The sequence below is a fragment of the Salmo salar genome, chromosome ssa01 (genome assembly GCF_905237065.1).
Source record: "Salmo salar chromosome ssa01, Ssal_v3.1, whole genome shotgun sequence".
NCBI lineage: Eukaryota > Metazoa > Chordata > Actinopteri > Salmoniformes > Salmonidae > Salmo > Salmo salar.
Window position 1 is genome coordinate 20,555,175 of NC_059442.1, and position 17,830 is coordinate 20,573,004.

The 17,830-nt window shown below is 45.1% G+C and overlaps 1 long non-coding RNA gene across 1 annotated transcript; it reads left to right on the forward strand.

Annotated features, from left to right (window-relative positions):
- The first annotated feature begins 2,214 nt into the window (after window positions 1-2,214).
- LOC106576201 (uncharacterized) lies at window positions 2,215-6,710 on the forward strand. The gene is made up of 4 exons (XR_001321906.2): window positions 2,215-2,290; window positions 2,393-3,166; window positions 3,297-3,461; window positions 6,440-6,710. It is a non-coding gene; the product is annotated as an uncharacterized lncRNA (long non-coding RNA).
- Window positions 6,711-17,830: the final 11,120 nt, after the last annotated feature.

Here is a 17,830-nt window from a genome sequence, read left to right on the forward strand (position 1 = left end):
CCGCCAAAGTTTTACCTATGATTTCAGGAACAAATTTTGGATAATTCCGTTTATGTAGTCAATTAGTCATAACCTGTTAGTGAACACCATTTCTTCTGCTTACAGGTTGCAGATGATGATAGAATGGCTTGGAAATGTGAGTTGTGCACAAGCCCATTTCAGTCTAGAACACATTTACTTTAACCCAATCGTCTAAAGCACAGTCATTACTCAAGAGTGGGTCGACTGCCATGTCTCTATGAAGATTGTGTTTGCACATTTCAGGTACTCAATGCACTTAAAACTCATCTATCGCGATGCCACAATGCAGAGGTCAGGAATAGGGAAGGTCAGGAGCATGCATCTTTTAACTGACCTCTGTGTACATTCAAGCAACCTTTCTTTGAATTTGTACTCTTCAGTCACCTTAGGGGACATTTAAAGAAGCATGAGAGAGTAGGACACACCAAGTGAGTGTTATGTCAGATTTTCATGATGACATTGTCTGTCAGGAAACTGATAACCTAACTGCCACTAACTCAGATGACTTATGTGAAGAATGTCCCAGCCTGTCAAGAGGTGAGTGTAGCTGGTGCATCGAAGTCAGGTGCAGAGATGAGTGGACAAAGCACTTTACTAAGGCAATCATATGCACAGAACGCAATTGCGTCACAGAACAAATGCCCAACGAACCAGTGAAGCAGCACAAAGTACAAAAACACAAGTACAAAGTACAGGCTGCCACAAAGCACGGGTAATAAAATAAACCCAGCGCAAACCAGCCTGAAGCCTGCCAACCTCAACAATAAACAATTACACACACGGACATGGGGGGAACAGAGGGTTAAATACACGACATGTAATGAGATGTACCAGGTGTGTGGGAAAACAAGACAGAACAAATGGAAAATGAAAGGTGGATCGGCGATGGCTAGAAGACCGGTGACGTCGACCACCGAACGCCACCCACCCAAACAAGGAGAGGAACCGGCATCAGCGGAAGTCGTGACAGTACCCCCCCTTGACGCGCGGCTCCAGCAGCGCGCCGACACTGGCCTCGGGGACGACCCGGAGGGTGAGGCAAAGGGTGGCTATTTGAAGAATCTCAAATATAACATATATTTTGATTTGTTTAACACTTTTTTGGTTACTACATGATTCCATATGTGTTATTTCATAGTTTATGTCTTCACTATTATTCTACAATGTAGAAAACAGTAAACATAAAGAAAAACCATTGAATGAGAAGGTGTTCTAAAACGTTTGACCGGTAGTGTACTTCATGATCTTTTGGAAGGTATTGTGCCTGTTGAGCTGTCTCTTTGCCTTAAAGATACAGTATGATTCGCCTTCGTACTTCACTTCCGATTATTTCAACAGGAAGATAGCATCGTTCCCATATCAGCACACAGACAAAGTTGATAGACCACAGCCCATTCCCAAGACATTCACCTCTAAAGGGACAATAGGGGAGAATGGACATGAGAATGCCACTCTCCTCAGATTAATTCCATTATTGGTGGGCAGTGAAGTCCCAGAGGGTGATGGTTCACGGGCAGTTTCAATGAACTTGAAAGAAGTGGTAGACTTGGCATTGTGCGTTTACAGATGAGACCATTGAGTATTTGCAGTGTAAAATTTGTGACCACAAACAAATTCTTAAAGAGATCTTCCCTGAGTATAGACTTCACACTAAACATCACTATGTCAAGCGCTATCCCAACCTTATTAAGTGGTTTGGGCCCTTGGTGCACCTCTGGACTATGTGCTTTGAGGGCAACACACAACACAAAGAACTTTAAGAACATTTTGAAGACATTGGCAACCAGACACCAGTACATGATGGCGTATCATCTCAGTGCTCCATCATTCTTCACACCACAGACCACAGAAAAATCTAATGTTAACTCTATCCTACTTTCAACACTACCAGAAGTAGCTCAAGTGTACATTAGGGGGAAGACGACTAGCAACACAATCTACACTACATCAAAGGTCACCGTTGACGGCACAGACTATGCCCCTGGCATGTTTGTGTCAGTTGGAGTCAGTGGGGGACTGCCTCAGTTCTGCAAAATTGCTCAGATATATCTAGTGAATAACAATGTTTATTTTCTCTGCAGTCACTTTGAGTCATGGTATGAAGAACATCTTCGTTCCTATGAACTTTCATCTACAAAAGTTATTCTGTCTGTCCAATTGCAATCTGAGCTCAATGACACTGTCACCTTTTCAGCATACAACATTGATGGCCAGCTGCTGTTGACCCCCAAGAGGTTAATTTGAGTGAGAAAGAGTTGAAAATGTTATGGTGAGTCATTATTTGTTAATGAAGCCATTATGTACCTAGTGATACCATTTGTATTGTTTTGATATTCCAAGTGCAACCTCTCAATGTTGTACTCTTTCTCAGCAATGGCAGCTGCAGCTGCAGCTCCTCAAGCCATGATACTTCACGTTGTTGATGCTGACCATACAAGGAAGATAAACCTCAGCTCCAGCATCTGTTGATGACTTGATAAACATTTTGAAGGCCAAGTTTGAGTTTGACTACAACTTCCGCTTGCAGTATGAAGACCTTGACTTTGATGGACAACTTACCTGCTTGATTGAGAGTGCACCTTTTAGTGGAAGGAGGAGATACAAGTTATACAGCTGACACAGTAATACTTTCAGATGTGTCTTCCCCAAAGCGCCTCAGTAGGTGGCCGACAGACGTTTTTCCCATGCCTACTTTTGCATTATAGAGTTGAAGCTTAGAGAAAGAAATGCTGCCTTTAAATGGGATGGAACATATATTCAGTTGTCTAGAGACCTAAAACATGGCATCTTAGAGAAAGTTGCTACTACTGTGTACAGTTTCAAGGCTTACCCAAATGACAGAGATAGGAAAGGCAGCTGAAGCTCTTGTTACGAAACCCCCGTCTGAAAGAGGCAGGATCTAACACTGGGTGGAATGGATGGAAGAACAGCATCAACTTCAAGATGGGTAACTACAGAACCAAGTTGAGGAAAGCAGGATGTCAGGAGGTCTCTGTAACGCAAGAAAAATAAGCAGAAGGAATCCAGAGAACGAACCAACGCATTCAAATATAAATAGAATTAAGTGGGATGAAGTTCATTTTCTGCCAAACCATTTCCTGCTGAGGCAGGATAGGATAGGAGTTCCCTGATCTCTGAGTTGTAGGTAAAATTGCAATGCTGTTTTTACACAAATTTGAGTTGCTTTAATATATTAGTTATACTGAATTAAATTGTCATACTATCTTCCGAACTTCTAAATACTGTCCTTTGTTGTCTGTCAATTCCAAATGTAGGTGTATGCAGAATTCCAGTGAATTACAAACCAGAACTTGCTAAACATCTTCTATGCTGAGATTGACCATCACACTCGGTTGATGACCTTGTATAGACAGAGGGCATCGAAGACTGGAAGGACTGCTGACGCTTTGGTTGACATTCTGAGGTGTCATGATCTACAGGTAAGACAGAGGACTCAGATTATTAGGGCACTGTACATTGCACTGGAATCAGACCTTGGTCTAATGCAAATATCAACTACGTATTAAACCTTGAGGGGAGAATTTCCAGACACAGATTAAGCCTCGTCCTGGACTAAAATAATTTTCTATGGAGATGTAATGCCCTGGCCATAGAGAGGGGTTTTTGTTCTTTATTTTGGTTAGGCCAGGGTGTTACATTGGGTGGGCGTTCTATGTTCCTTTTTCTATGGTTTTGTATTTCTTTGTTTTGGTCTGTGTGTGGCTCCCAATCAGGCACAGCTGAAGTTCGTTGTTGCTGATTGGGAGTCACACATAAGTAGCCTATTTTTCCTTTGGGTTTTGTGGGTGATTGTTTTCTGTTGTGTTCATTTGGGACCAGACAAGACTGTTTGCTGTCGTTTCGTTTCGTGTTTTGTATAGAGTGTTTATGTTCATTAAAATCTTTAATAATGAATACACATCCTCCGCTGCACCTTGGTCTAATTCTAACGACAGGCGTTACAGGAGATCAAATTTTATTTGTCACATGCTCAGGTGTAGACAGGTGTAGACCTTACCGTGAAATCCTTACTTACAAGCTCGTATCCAACAATGCAGTTCAAGAAATAGAGTTAAGAAAATATTTACTAAATAAACTAAAGTAAAAAATAAAATAAAAAGTAACAATAGAAAATAACAATAATGAGGCTATATACAGGGGGTACCGGTGCCGAGCCAATGTGCGAGGTACAGGTTAGTCGAGGTAATTTGTAGGTAGGGGTAAAGTGACTATGCACAGATAATAAACAGTGAGTAGCAGCAGTATAAAAACAGAGGGGGGAATGGCAGTCTTATGGCTTGGGGTAGAACTGTTAAGGAGCATTTTAGACCTAGGCTTGGCACACTGGTACCGCTTGCCGTGCGGTAGCAGACAGAATAGTCTATGACATGGGTGACTGGAGTCTTTGACCCTTTTTTGGGCCTTCCTCTGACACCGCCTAGTATATAGGTCCTGGATGGCAGGAAGCTTGGCCCCTGCGATGTACTGGGCCATACGCTCTACCCTCTGTAGCGCCTTACGGTCGGATGCCGAGCAGTTGCCATACCAAGTGGTGATGCAACCGGTCAGGATGCTCTTGATGGCACAGTTGTAGAACTTTTTGAGGATCCGGGGACCCATGCCAAATCTTTTCAGTCTCCTGAGGGGGAAAAGGCGTTGTCGAGCCCTCTTCACAACTGTCTTGGTGTTCACGACTGTCTTGGGGTTCACGACTGTCTTGGTGTGTTTGGACCATGATAGTTTCTTGGTGATGTTGACACCAAGGAACTTCAAACTCTCTCTTCAGCACCGTTGATGTTAATGGGGGCCTGTTCGGCCCTCCTTTCACTGTAGTCCACAGTCAGCTCCTTTGTCTTGTTCACAATGACAGAAGAGGTTGTTATCCTGGCACCACACTGCCAGGTCTTTGACCTGCTCCCTATAGGTTGTCTCATCGGTGATCAGGCCTACCACTGTTGTGTCGTCAGCAAACTTAATGATGGTGTTGGAGTCGTGGTTGGCCACACACTCGTGGACGAACAGGGAGTACAGGAGGGTACTAAGGACACACCCCTGAGGGGCCCCAGTGTTGAGGATCAGCGTGGCAGATGTGTTGTTGCTTACCCTTACCACCTGGGGGCGGCCAGTCAGGAAGTCCAGGATCCAGTGGCGAAGGGAGGTGTTTAGTCCCTGGGTGCTTAGCTTAGTGATGATTCTGAACATTCTCCATTGAGCTTGCTTTTTAGTCCAGGACTAGGCTTAATAAGTACTTAAATGGCACCTGAGAGTTTGCCCTTTAGTGACTATTCCATTCGTTCCATCGTACCATGTTCCTAATTGAACCAAGCTCATCACATGTCCCAAGTGATTTAAGGCTAAGTATTCTAATCTGTCTCTGGTACCATGTTAGATTAGTAAGCCTGTGTCATAAAATTGACATTTATGTATCCGTTTAGGAACTACATGATGCCCACTAAAGGCGTATGACTGTTCTTCGTGCTCTTTCTGTGTTGCTGCACGAGGAAGTCTCTGGATTTTTATCGTTATCGTTTGTCTTTATTTACACGTTCGAGTTCATTCAGAAAATCAAGCTCGTTTTAGAAGATGGGAAACTGAAGCCAAGGCTACAGGCTCTGAATAATGATTTGATCAAACATGTGTTGGCATTGACCAAATGTCTACCACAAGCTGATAACACTCTTTGTTTTTGTAACAACATAACAAGATATGGCTTAAGGTTGGAGTCTTATTTTTTAGATGACATTGTGTTGTATTCTGTAAGAAGTGTTATGCTGATCTGCTAGAACACAGTACAAAAGATTGTCAGCATATTTGGTTTGAAGTCAGAACAGAAAATCATACAGGCTACCTACCACAAGTGCTTTACATGGGCTTTTCCCTGAACCATGCAGGTAGAATTTTACTTGTTGTATGAAAACATACACTGAGTCTTCACTTGTACACTTATATTTGGTTTTATGGTTAATATGCTGTTTTATCATCTTTTGAGAAACTATCCCATGGTAATGCCAGTACAGCATGCTTTAGACTTAGAGCAACCTGGACACACAACAGTTTATGTTCCAATACTTTAGATTCAATAACTGTTTAATAACACTTAATAATACATCTCAGAACCAAATACTGAGCCAAGTCACTACACATCTCCAAAGAGTTGAGCCTGAGAACAAAAGCCAGCAATGACTTTAATATACAAAATGTTAGGGGGAAGTGATACTGTTGCATCACTGCAGTATTTCCACCCCATCAGGGTTTTTTTTGGAGGGTATTTTTTAATCTTTGAGGGTATTGTGCCTGTTGAGCTGTCTCAATTGATATTGGAATTTCAGTTTACTTAAAATAATAAGATGTTTTATAATCCCAAACGGACCTCAAAATTATTATTTGTTAACCTTGTTGAATTTTTCTTATTATTTAGGAAAGGAACCCCAAAAGACAATTCCTCTGTCACGGACGTGATGAGAGACGGACCAAGGCGCAGCGTGATTGGAGTTCCATATCTTTTATTACTGTGAAACTTAAACAAACCAAGAAACAAACAACAACCGTGAAGTACCGTAGTGCTACATGCACTCACTCAAAACAATATCCCACAAAACACAGGTGGGAAAAAGGCTACCTAAATATGATCCCCAGTTAGTGTCAACACTTACCAGCTGCCTCTAATTGGGAAACATACAACTCACCAACATAGAAATACAATGACTAGAACACCCCCCTAGTCACGCTCTGACCTAAACACCATAGAGAACCAAGGGCTCTCACCATAGAGAACCAACCCCCCCCCCCCCCCCCCACAAAGGTGCGGACTCCGGCCGCAAAACCTGAAAACAAATGGGGAGGGTGGGGGGGGTGCCTAGTGTTGGTGGCTGCTCGGGTGTGGGTCGTAGCCCCCGCCCAGACCCCGGATCCGGCCATGGCGCCGGGCTGAACGCCGTGCCTGGACTGGGCATTGGCGCAGAGGAAGGCTCCGGCCTTGGAGCGGTACTGGATGCCGTGCCTGGACTGGGCACCGGCGCAGAGGAGGGCTTTGGCCATGGAGCTGGGTTGGATGCCTGTGCCTGGACTGGGCACTGGCGCAGAGGAAGGCTCCGGCCATGGAGCTGGGTTGGCCGCTGTGCCTGGACTGGGCACTGGCGCAGAGGAAGACTCCGGCCCTGGAGTGGAACTGGACACCGTGCCTGGACTGGGCACCGGCGCAAAGGAAGGCTCCGACCATGGAGCGGGACTGGACGCCGTGCCTGAACTGGGCACCGGCGCAGAGGAAGGCTCCTGCCATGGAGCAGGACTGGACACTGTGCCTGGACTCTCCGGACCGTTGACCGTCACTGGAAGCTCTGGGCCGTTGACCGTCACTGGAGGCTCCGGGCCGTTGACTGTCACTGGAAGCTCTGGACTGTGAGCCGTCGCTGGAAGCTCTGAACTGTGAACCGTCGCTGGAAGCTCTGGACAGTAAACCATCCCTGGAGGTTCCATGCTGTAAAGGCACACTGGAGGCATGGTGCGTGGAGCCGGCACGTGTGGCACCGGACTGGTGACACGCACTTCAGGGCGAGTGCGGGGAGCAGGCACAGGACGTACCGGACTGGGGAGGTGCACTGGAGGCCTGATACGTGGAGCCGGCACAGGTTTCACCGGACTGATGACACGCTTCTCCAAACGCCTGCGTTGCCTCATACTCCTAGCTAACCCCTCTCTCCGGTATCCTTCCTCACACTGTTCCATCGAGTCCCAGACGGGCTCTGGCACTCCCCGCTGCTCAGTCGACCACCCCTCGTGCCCCCCCAAAAAATAAATCTTGGGGTTTCTGTGGCCGCGGTCCCCGGCGTCGTCGCTGTCCTTCCTGCGTCCTCTGCGACTCCCTCCAAGGAAGGGTCTCGTCTCCTCCCATGATGTCAGGGCGTGACATCCTCTTACCCTGTAATCATGATTATAGTAGCACCTCCACCAGGGTTGCGGTCAATTCTGGTCAAATCAGGAAGTAAACTGAAATTCCAGTTCTAATTTCGTCTCAAAGGACGCAATGAGGAAAATTGGAATTGATATTGGCATTTTAGTTTACTTCCTGAATTGAAAAGGAATTGATCCCAACCACAGTGGAAGTGCTACTGTAAAATACGTCTCTTTATAAGTGAACCTTTGCAGTATTTAGGCTAATAATTGTAGGTCATGGTGTTTCTTAGATCTGCCGTTTTCTTTATTTTATTATTTCCTTGCTCAAATGCATGGAGATTACTTTTTCTAAGCATGTTGTCCACTGTAACACACAGCACTTGGATCGGTCTACCACTTACTTTTTTCAAGCATGTTGTCCACTGTCTGTAACACGGCCTAGCACTGTCAAGTAGATTTTGGGGCTTACATATGGGGCAATGTCTCAGTGGAGGTCAGGGTCAGGTCAATTCCATTTTAAATTCTGTCAATTCAGAAAGTAAACTGAATATCAGGTTTCAGGTAATACCCAAGTACAGACTGTGTTGAAGTGACAATGTTTATTGTAACAACAGGGGCAGGCAAATGATAGGTCAAGGCAGGCAGGGGTCGATAATCCAGAGCGGTGGGGCCAAGGTACAAGACGGCAGGCAGGCCCAGGGTCAGGTCAGGCAGAGGTCAGTAATCCAGAGCGGTGGGGCCAAGGTACAGGACGGCAGGCTGGCCCAGGGTCAGGTCAGGCAGAGGTCGGTAATCCAGAGCAGGGGCAAAGGTGCAGGACAGCAGGCAGGCTCAGGTTCAGGGGCAGGCAGAATAGTCAGGCAGGCGGGCTCGGAGTCAGGACAGACAGGGGTCGAAACCAGGAGGGAGAGAAAAGAGAGACTGGAAAAAGCAGGAGCTGAGACACAAAACGCTGGTAGGCTTGAACAAACAAGACGAACTGGCACAGACAGACAGAAAACACAGGTATAAATACCCAGAGGATAAGTGGGGAAGATGGGTGACACCTGGAGGGGGTGGAGACAAGCACAAGGACAGGTGAAACAGATCAGGGCGTGACACTGAAATTCAAATATTTTCCTCAAAAGAGGCAAATCGACTGAATTGAAAATGATTGACCCAAACCTGACCTCCACTGAGACTTTGCCACATTGACCCCAATCTGTGCTCTTTGAGTTACTGCTACTAAAAAAACCTAGGCAATCAGTTGCCACAAAGTTTTGAGTAGATGTACCTTTTGATTTAAGAAAGTTTGTTTTCTCAATTTGCCTGTTAGTTGTCGCAACTTATAATAATTGATTACAGGTTAATAGCTAGGAGGTAAGCATAACACAAAAAATATTAAGTTCTACAACATGAAGTTTGTGGTAAAACTACTTGAAAGGGGTGTGTTACATTTACTTAAACATAATGAGTTAAATTGATATATATATACTGTATATTTTAAGTTACTGTAGATCAGAGTAATAAAGTTAATAATTCTAATTACTTTAAGTTACCTGTAATAAAAATGATATATGAATTAACAGAAATTCTTAAGTACTGTATCAATCAATACTTTTAAGTTTCAAAACAAACAAAAAAACAAAGCAATCAGTTGCCAGAAATGTATTGATTTGTGCTAACTTATTCGGTTTTACAGTGTACTGTCTAGCCATAGCAAAGTTGATAGCAGTTTCCTTCATACATTTTGCAGTGGAGCTAAACAAAGTGGTGTAATCATCTCTCCACATATTGGTTTCAACATGAGTCATGAAGGAAAGTCTGTGACACTTGATAGAAGTTGTAATTTGGCTTATGCCTCCTGGTTTCACTTTTGCCCTGAGTCTGTTGAAGTGGCAGCACTCAAACCTCAATTCAGACTGAAACCGTGTGACCGTTACTGGGCTCGAACCACACTGGGAAACATGAGAACACTGCCCATGTAAACTGTGGTGACTAGGCATGCTGTCAGTATTTACATTGACAAAACAGTGGCAGTCCCTGTGAGGTTGGGTGGAAGAAATGGTTTAGATCCTTTAAAAAGGCATTGAAAAGCTAACAACACATCACAATGTCTACAGCAATGCTTTAGTACATGATTGGGAGAGATGCTTGAAGGGAGTGTGTAATTGCCTTGTTGTTAAATTTGACATCTGACATAAGTGACTACAGGTATTGTTTCCTGAAGTATTGATGTGAGGCACTTCATGACTGGCCACAGCTCCTTTTAACTGACATGAAATTCAAACCTTAGTGGATGATGAGCAAGGAAAGAGAGTTGTGCATGTGAATGGATGAATAGCACTAATAGAGAGTAATGGACTGCGTACTATGAAGAGTTAGTTTGTATCCCCACTGCCTGATGGGGCAGATACGTTCTGGTGTGGTAGTTGATTGTTAGTCTATACTGCAGACCCTCAGGCAGCACCAGCTACCAGCTGTGGAGAGAAACATTAACTCTTCCACATTTTCATGAGTGGGGCATCAGGTTTCACTCTCCCTATACTCCCTCCAACCTTGCCTCCCTCCTCCCTCCAACCCTCCCTAAAAATACATCCCTTTTCACTCTCCATTTCCCCAACCTTCCCATGCATTTAAGTATAGTCAAATTTCACTTTGTGTAGTTGGTAATGTTATTGTACCTCTACTGCCAGTTGTGAATAGAAGGTTTTTGTTGAATGTCCCTTGACCAATCAGAATCAAGCATTTAACCAAACAGTGATATATTTAACCTTCCAGTAGTACTGAGCACTGCATAGTTGACAACGGCTCGTTTATGAAGGCAACTCTTTTTCCCTCCTCAAAAGGGACATTTGTGTATATTTTCCACTGGCCTGCAGAAGTGTGTCATGTTATAGTAGTGTTAACAAATAGGTGAAGACTATGAGACCAGAGACTTGCATAGGAAATGAGAAGTGGTCTGTGGTCCCCACCTGCAGAACCACTCCTTTACTGGGGGTGTCATGCTAATTACTTATAATTTCCACCTGTTGTCTATTCCATTTGCACAACAGCATGTGAAATGTATTGTCAATCAGTGTTGCTTCCTAAGTGGACAGTTTGATTTCACAGAAGTGTGATTGACTTGGAGTTACATTGTGTTGTTTAAGTGTTCCCTTTATTTTTTTGAGCAGTGTCTATTTTTTTTTTAAATCTTAATTTTCCGGTTTTCGATTTTGTTCCCTGAACCAGTTCCAACCCCAGACAATATCCCTGATGCAATGAAAAAAAAAATGTTTAAAGTAAGTTTTATGCAAATAATTTTTGACTGCGGACCCATCACACTTTTTTGCTAGTTTTGAAACAGGAAAAGACATCACCTTGTTCACGTTGTCAGAGGGGGCTGTGAGTGGGGCTGACCGCACTGAGCAGGTCTTAAATGACACCACACCAGGAGAGAGCGGGCTACCTTCAGAGGAAGTCATGAGGATTAGTCCTGACCCACGTCTGAACCACGTAGGAGGCATTCAATTATTCTGTATTTCCCCCATTGTTAAGTCGATCTGGAGAGAGAGCGATAATTAGCTTGCTGTGTGGGGCCTAAGTGAAAACCGAAGGGGAAATACTGTTGTGTGGGGGGGGGGGAACCCTACTAGGTTCTAGATAGCACTTTTTTTTCTAAGAGTGTAGCATGGGTTTGGGAGTTGTGTTGTAACTCCCCGGCTGCCACCATCACTCCATGGCCCAGCTCTGACTCATCTTGGCCTGTGTACACCAACACAAGGGGCACCCTTGTTCATTGTACTGTATTTTCTGTGCTGCACAGAATTGTTGGCAGCACCTGAGCTCCGAAAACCCAATCAAACTTCAGTATGAAACCAGGACTATCCTACATATTGATCATGTCATGGGCCTCTTTCAGGGTTGTAAATTCACAATACGAGCCCATTCCCTTGTATTGCCTGTACAGAGTGCAGTGACTTTGAGGGGGTATGTTTGCAGAAGAAAAGCTGGAAGAGTACAACAAAGTCTCTTAGTCCCTTATTTTTTCATGCCTTTGGCTCCTCCAGTCTTTGACAACAGTAGTGTTTGCTAAAGCTCTTATCATGGGCTCTAGATGGAGGAGCAGAACGGGCCAATAAAACCACAAAATAAACTGTGCTGAGGAAGCAGGTGAGACCCATGGAACATCGCAGACCCTGTGAGCTCAGAAGGGAAGACGTGTCTGCTGGCTAACTGTTTTCTCCTGATGACAAAGACATTTCCCAACAAACCGTCAGGACTACAGTAAACACAGTCCGTAACAATCTGTCTGTCGGCTGAGATATAAATCAGAGGCACACCACGTTCTCTTTGTAATTGGAGCAACAAGCTTCTAGAATGGATGCAGCAGACATGGAACTGAGTCGTCCCAGAGGATAATAGAAAGCCCCTCCCAGCTAAGAGCCAGGGAATGACCCGGTTCGCAGAAGAGAAGATCACCTCCTCTGGGAGTCTCTGCTTCCTGGCTGATGTTTTGGTCACTTTTGAATGCTGGCAGTGCTTTCACTCTAGTGGTAGCATGAGACGGAGTCTACAACCCACACAAGTGGCTCAGGTAGTGCAGCTCATCCAGGATGGCACATCAATGCGAGCTGTGGCAAGAAGGTTTGCTGTGTCTGTCAGCGTAGTGTCCAGAGCATGGAGGCGCTACCAGGAGACAGGCCAGTACATCAGGAGACGTGGAGGAGGCCGTAGGAGGGCAACAACCCAGCAGCAGGACCGCTACCTCCGCCTTTGAGCAAGGAGGTGCAGGAGAAGCACTGCCAGAGACCTGCAAAATGACCTCCAGCAGGCCACAAATGTGCATGTGTCTGCTCAAACGGTCAGAAACAGACTCCATGAGGGTGGTATGAGGGCTCAACGTCCACAGGTGGGGGTTGTGCTTACAGCATTTGCCAGAGAACACCAAGATTGGCAAATTCGCCACTGGCGCCCTGTGCTCTTCACAGATGAAAGCAGGTTCACACTGAGCACGTGACAGACGTGACAGAGTCTGGAGACGCCGTGGAGAACGTTCTGCTGCCTGCAACATCCTCCAGCATGACCGGTTTGGCAGTGGGTCAGTCATGGTGTGGGGTGGCATTTCTTTGGGGGGCCGCACAGCCCTCCATGTGCTCGCCAGAGGTAGCCTGACTGCCATTAGGTACCGAGATGAGATCCTCAGACCCCTTGTGAGACCATATGCTGGTGCAGTTGGCCCTGGGTTCCTCCTAATGCAAGACAATGCTAGACCTCATGTGGCTGGAGTGTGTCAGCAGTTCCTGCAAGAGAAAGGCATTGATGCTATGGACTGGCCCGCCCGTTCCCCAGACCTGAATCCAATTGAGCACATCTGGGACATCATGTCTCGCTCCATCCACCAACACCACGTTGCACCACAGACTGTCCAGGAGTTGGCGGATGCTTTAGTCCAGGTCTGGGAGGAGATCCCTCAGGAGACCATCTGCCACCTCGTCAGGAGCATGCACAGGCGTTGTAGGGAGCTCATACAGGCACGTGGAGGCCACACACACTACTGAGCCTCATTTTGACTTGTTTTAAGGACATTACATCAAAGTTGGATCAGCCTGTAGTGTGGTTTTCCACTTTCATTTTGAGTGTGAGTCCAAATCCAGGCCTCCATGGGTTGATAAATTGGATTTCCACTGATTATTTTTGTGTGATTTCGTTGTCAGCACATTCACCTATGTAAAGAAAAAAGTATTTAATAAGATTATTTAATTCATTCAGATCTAGGATGTGTTATTTTAGTGTTCCCTTTATTTTTTTGAGTATTGTATATATATATGGGTATGTGTATGTATGTATGTGTATAGATATATATATATATTAACCCCCAAAATATATGGGGGCTTGGAAGTGATGCAGACAATTACATTGATGGAAGCAATAATCTATCCGCAACATGAAAGCTGATCCACCCCCTGAATATACTGCTCAAAAAAATAAAGGGAACACTTAAACAACACATCCTAGATCTGAATGAAAGAAATAATCTTATTAAATAAATCTTATTAAATACTTTTTTCTTTACATAGTTCAATGTGATGACAACAAAATCACACAAAAATAATCAATGGAAATCCAATTTATCAACCCATGGAGGTCTGGATTTGGAGTCACAGTCAAAATTAAAGTGGAAAACCACTCTACAGGATGATCCAACTTTGATTTAATGTCCTTAAAACAAGTCAAAATGAGGCTCAGTAGTGTGTGTGGCCTCCATGTGCCTGTATGACCTCCCTACAATGCCTGGGCATGCTCCTGATGAGGTAGCGGATGGTCTCCTGAGGGATCTCCTCCCAGACCTGGACTAAAGCATCCGCCAACTCCTGGACAGTCTGTGGTGCAACGTGGTGTTGGTGGATGGAGCGAGACATGATGTCCCAGATGTGCTCAATTGGATTCAGGTCTGGGGAACGGGCGGGCCAGTCCATAGCATCAATGCCTTCCTCTTGCAGGAACTGCTGACACACTCCAGCCACATGAGGTCTAGCATTGTCTTGCATTAGGAGGAACCCAGGGCCAACCGCACCAGCATATGGTCTCACAAGGGGTCTGAGGATCTCATCTCGGTACCTAATGGCAGTCAGGCTACCTCTGGCGAGCACATGGAGGGCTGTGCGGCCCCCCAAAGAAATGCCACCCCACACCATGACTGACCCACCGCCAAACCGGTCATTCTGGAGGATGTTGCAGGCAGCAGAACGTTCTCCACGGCGTCTCCAGACTCTGTCACGTCTGTCACATGCTCAGTGTGAACCTGCTTTCATCTGTGAAGAGCACAGTGCGCCAGTGGCGAATTTGCCAATCTTGGTGTTCTCTGGCAAATGCCAAACGTCCTGCACGGTGTTGGGCTGTAAGCATAACCCCCACCTGTGGACGTCGGGCCCTCATACCACCCTCATGGAGTCTGTTTCTGACCGTTTGAGCAGACACATGCACATTTGTGGCCTGCTGGAGGTCATTTTGCAGGGCTCTGGCAGTGCTCCTCCTGCTCCTCCTTGCACAAAGGCGGAGGTAGCGGTCCTGCTGCTGGGTTGTTGCCCTCCTACGGCCTCCTCCACGTCTCCTGATGTACTGGCCTGTCTCCTGGTAGCGCCTCCATGCTCTGGACACTACGCTGACAGGCACAGCAAACCTTTCTGCCACAGCTCGCATTGATGTGCCATCCTGGATGAGCTGCACTACCTGAGCCACTTGTGTGGGTTGTAGACTCCGTCTCATGCTACCACAAGAGTGAGAGCACCGCCAGCATTCAGAAGTGACCAAAACATCAGCCAGGAAGCATAGGAACTGAGAAGTTGTCTGTGGTTACCACCTGCAGAACCACTCCTTTATTGGGGGTGTCTTGCTAATTGCCTATAATTTCCACCTGTTGTCTATTCCATTTGCACAACAGCATGTGAAATTTATTGTCAATCAGTGTTGCTTCCTAAGTGGACAGTTTGATTTCACAGAAGTGTGATTGACTTGGAGTTACATTGTGTTGTTTAAGTGTTCCCTTTATTTTTTTGAGCAGTATATATATATATATATATATATATATATATATATATATATATATATATATATATATATATACACATAAACATTCATACATAAACACATATACAGCTCTGTAAAGAATTAAGAGACCACTGCAAAATGATCAGTTTCTCTCGTTTTACTATTTATAGGTAGGTGTTTGAGTAAAATTAACATTTTTGTTTTATTCTATAAACTACTGAAAACATTTCTCCATATTCCAAATAAAAATATTGTAATTTGGAGCATTTATTTGCAGAAAATGACAACTAGTCGAAATAACAAAAAAAGATGCAGTGTTGTCAGACCTCGAAAAATGCTAAGAAAATAAGTTCATATTCATTTTTAAACAACACAATACTAATGTTTTTACTTAGGAAGAGTTCAGAAATCAATATTTGGTGGAAAAACCCTGATTTTCAATCACAGCTTTCATGCGTCTTGGCATGCTTTCCACCAATCTTTCACATTGATGTTGGATGGCTTTATACCACTCCTGGCGCAAAAATTCAAGCAGCTCGGCTTTGTTTGATGGCTTGTGACCATCCATCTTCCTCTTGATCACATTCCAGAGGTTTTCAATGGGGTTCAGGTCTGGAGATTGGGCTGGCCATGACAGGGTCTTGACCTGGTGGTCCTCCATCCACATCTTGATTGACCTGGCATGCAGCATTGTCCTGCTGGAAAAACCAATCCTCAGAGTTGGGGAACATTGTCAGAACAGAATAACTATTTTGCAATTTATATGGCACAGCTGTCAATTTTTTGGTCCTTAAAATTAAATTGGTATATATTTTTATTTATCACAATTTTCTTAACCATTTTTGGTCTTTAATGCAGGGCCGACAGACAAGTTCCTTACTTTTTCCCCCTTCCACTTGCCTCTTCCATTTTTGTGGTAATGTTGCAATTAGTTGGTTGTAATTTTAGGTAGAGCAGACATTTCCATATCTCTGTGTTAGCTGCATGTGTGACATAACTCTGCCAGTCCTATGTATGATAACATTTACAAAGATGATATTTTATCGCATTTTTATTTTTACTTTTATCAATTAGTATATTTGAGTTTAGTCACAATATTTGTTGTATTATTTGTTCTGTCTTTTCAGGTGGATTAAACTGAAATTGCAACCAACTTTCTTAGGCTTGTTTAAAAAATAACTATATTTTGGAGATGATTTTGTTTTCAAATAACCAAAAGTGAGCAGTTGTAATCTCAGTAAAGGGGAAAAGGCTATTCTGTCACGTCCTAACCCTTGTAAGATGTCATTTGCTATAGTAGAGTAGGTCAGGGCGTGACAGGGGGTGTTTCTGGGTGGTTTTCTATGTTATCTATTTCTATGTGGTTATTCTAGGTTTCTATTTCTATGTTGGGGTTTTTGGGATGATCTCCAATTAGAGGCAGCCGGTCCTCATTGTCTCTAATTGGAAATCATATTTAAGTAGGTTTTTTTTCCACTTGTGTTTGTGGGTTATCTTTTGGGTAGTGTTTATTTCTCTCTGCGTCACGGTTTGTTATTGAAGTTATTTGTTTATTGCAACGTTTCACGGAAATAATAAATATGAGGAAATACAGCCATGCTGCACTTTGGTCCGATCCTTTAGACAACCGTGACAGAATAACCCACCACAAAAGGACCAAGCAGCGTGGTAGGGTTCAGCAGGAAAAATGGACTTATGAGGAGATTTTGGACGGGAAAGGACCCTGGAGGCAGGCTGGGGAGTATCGCCGCCCGAGGGTGGAGATTGAGGCAGCAAAAGTGGAGCGGCGATACTACGAGGCGCTATATCCACCAAGATGGCAAGAGTGAGAGGCAGCCCCAAATAATTTTTCTGGGGGGGGCACACGGGGAGTTTGGCAGAGTCATGGTGGAGACCTGAGCCAACTTCCCGTGCTTACCGTGGAGAGCCGAGGAGTGAACCAGAGCCAGTCAGGGAGTCGAGTGTGGAGCTCGATGCAAGATTCCGGAGAGAGGTGCTGGCGTTGAGAGCGCTGCGGACCGGGCGTGCTGAGTAGCGAGTGACTGAACGAGCACCGTGTTATGCGGTGATGCGCACTGTATCGCCCATACGCACTCACAGCCTGGTGCGCTCGGTGCAAGCTCCTCACCGTTGTCGGGCTAAGATTGGCATTCAGCCAGGAAGGAGTATGCCTGCTCAGCATTCCTGGTCTCCAGTTAGCCTCCATAGCCCAGTACGTCCTGTGCCTGCTCCTCGCACTCTTCCTCCAGTGCGCCTCCATAGCCCAGTACGTCCTGTGCCTCCTCCCCGCACTCGCCCTGAGGTGCGTGTTACCAGTCTGGTGCCACCTACAGTCCGATTCCTCCGATGACGATCCACGGTCCGGTGTTACAGAAGCGGAGGGATCTGCGGGCGGAACGGGGGT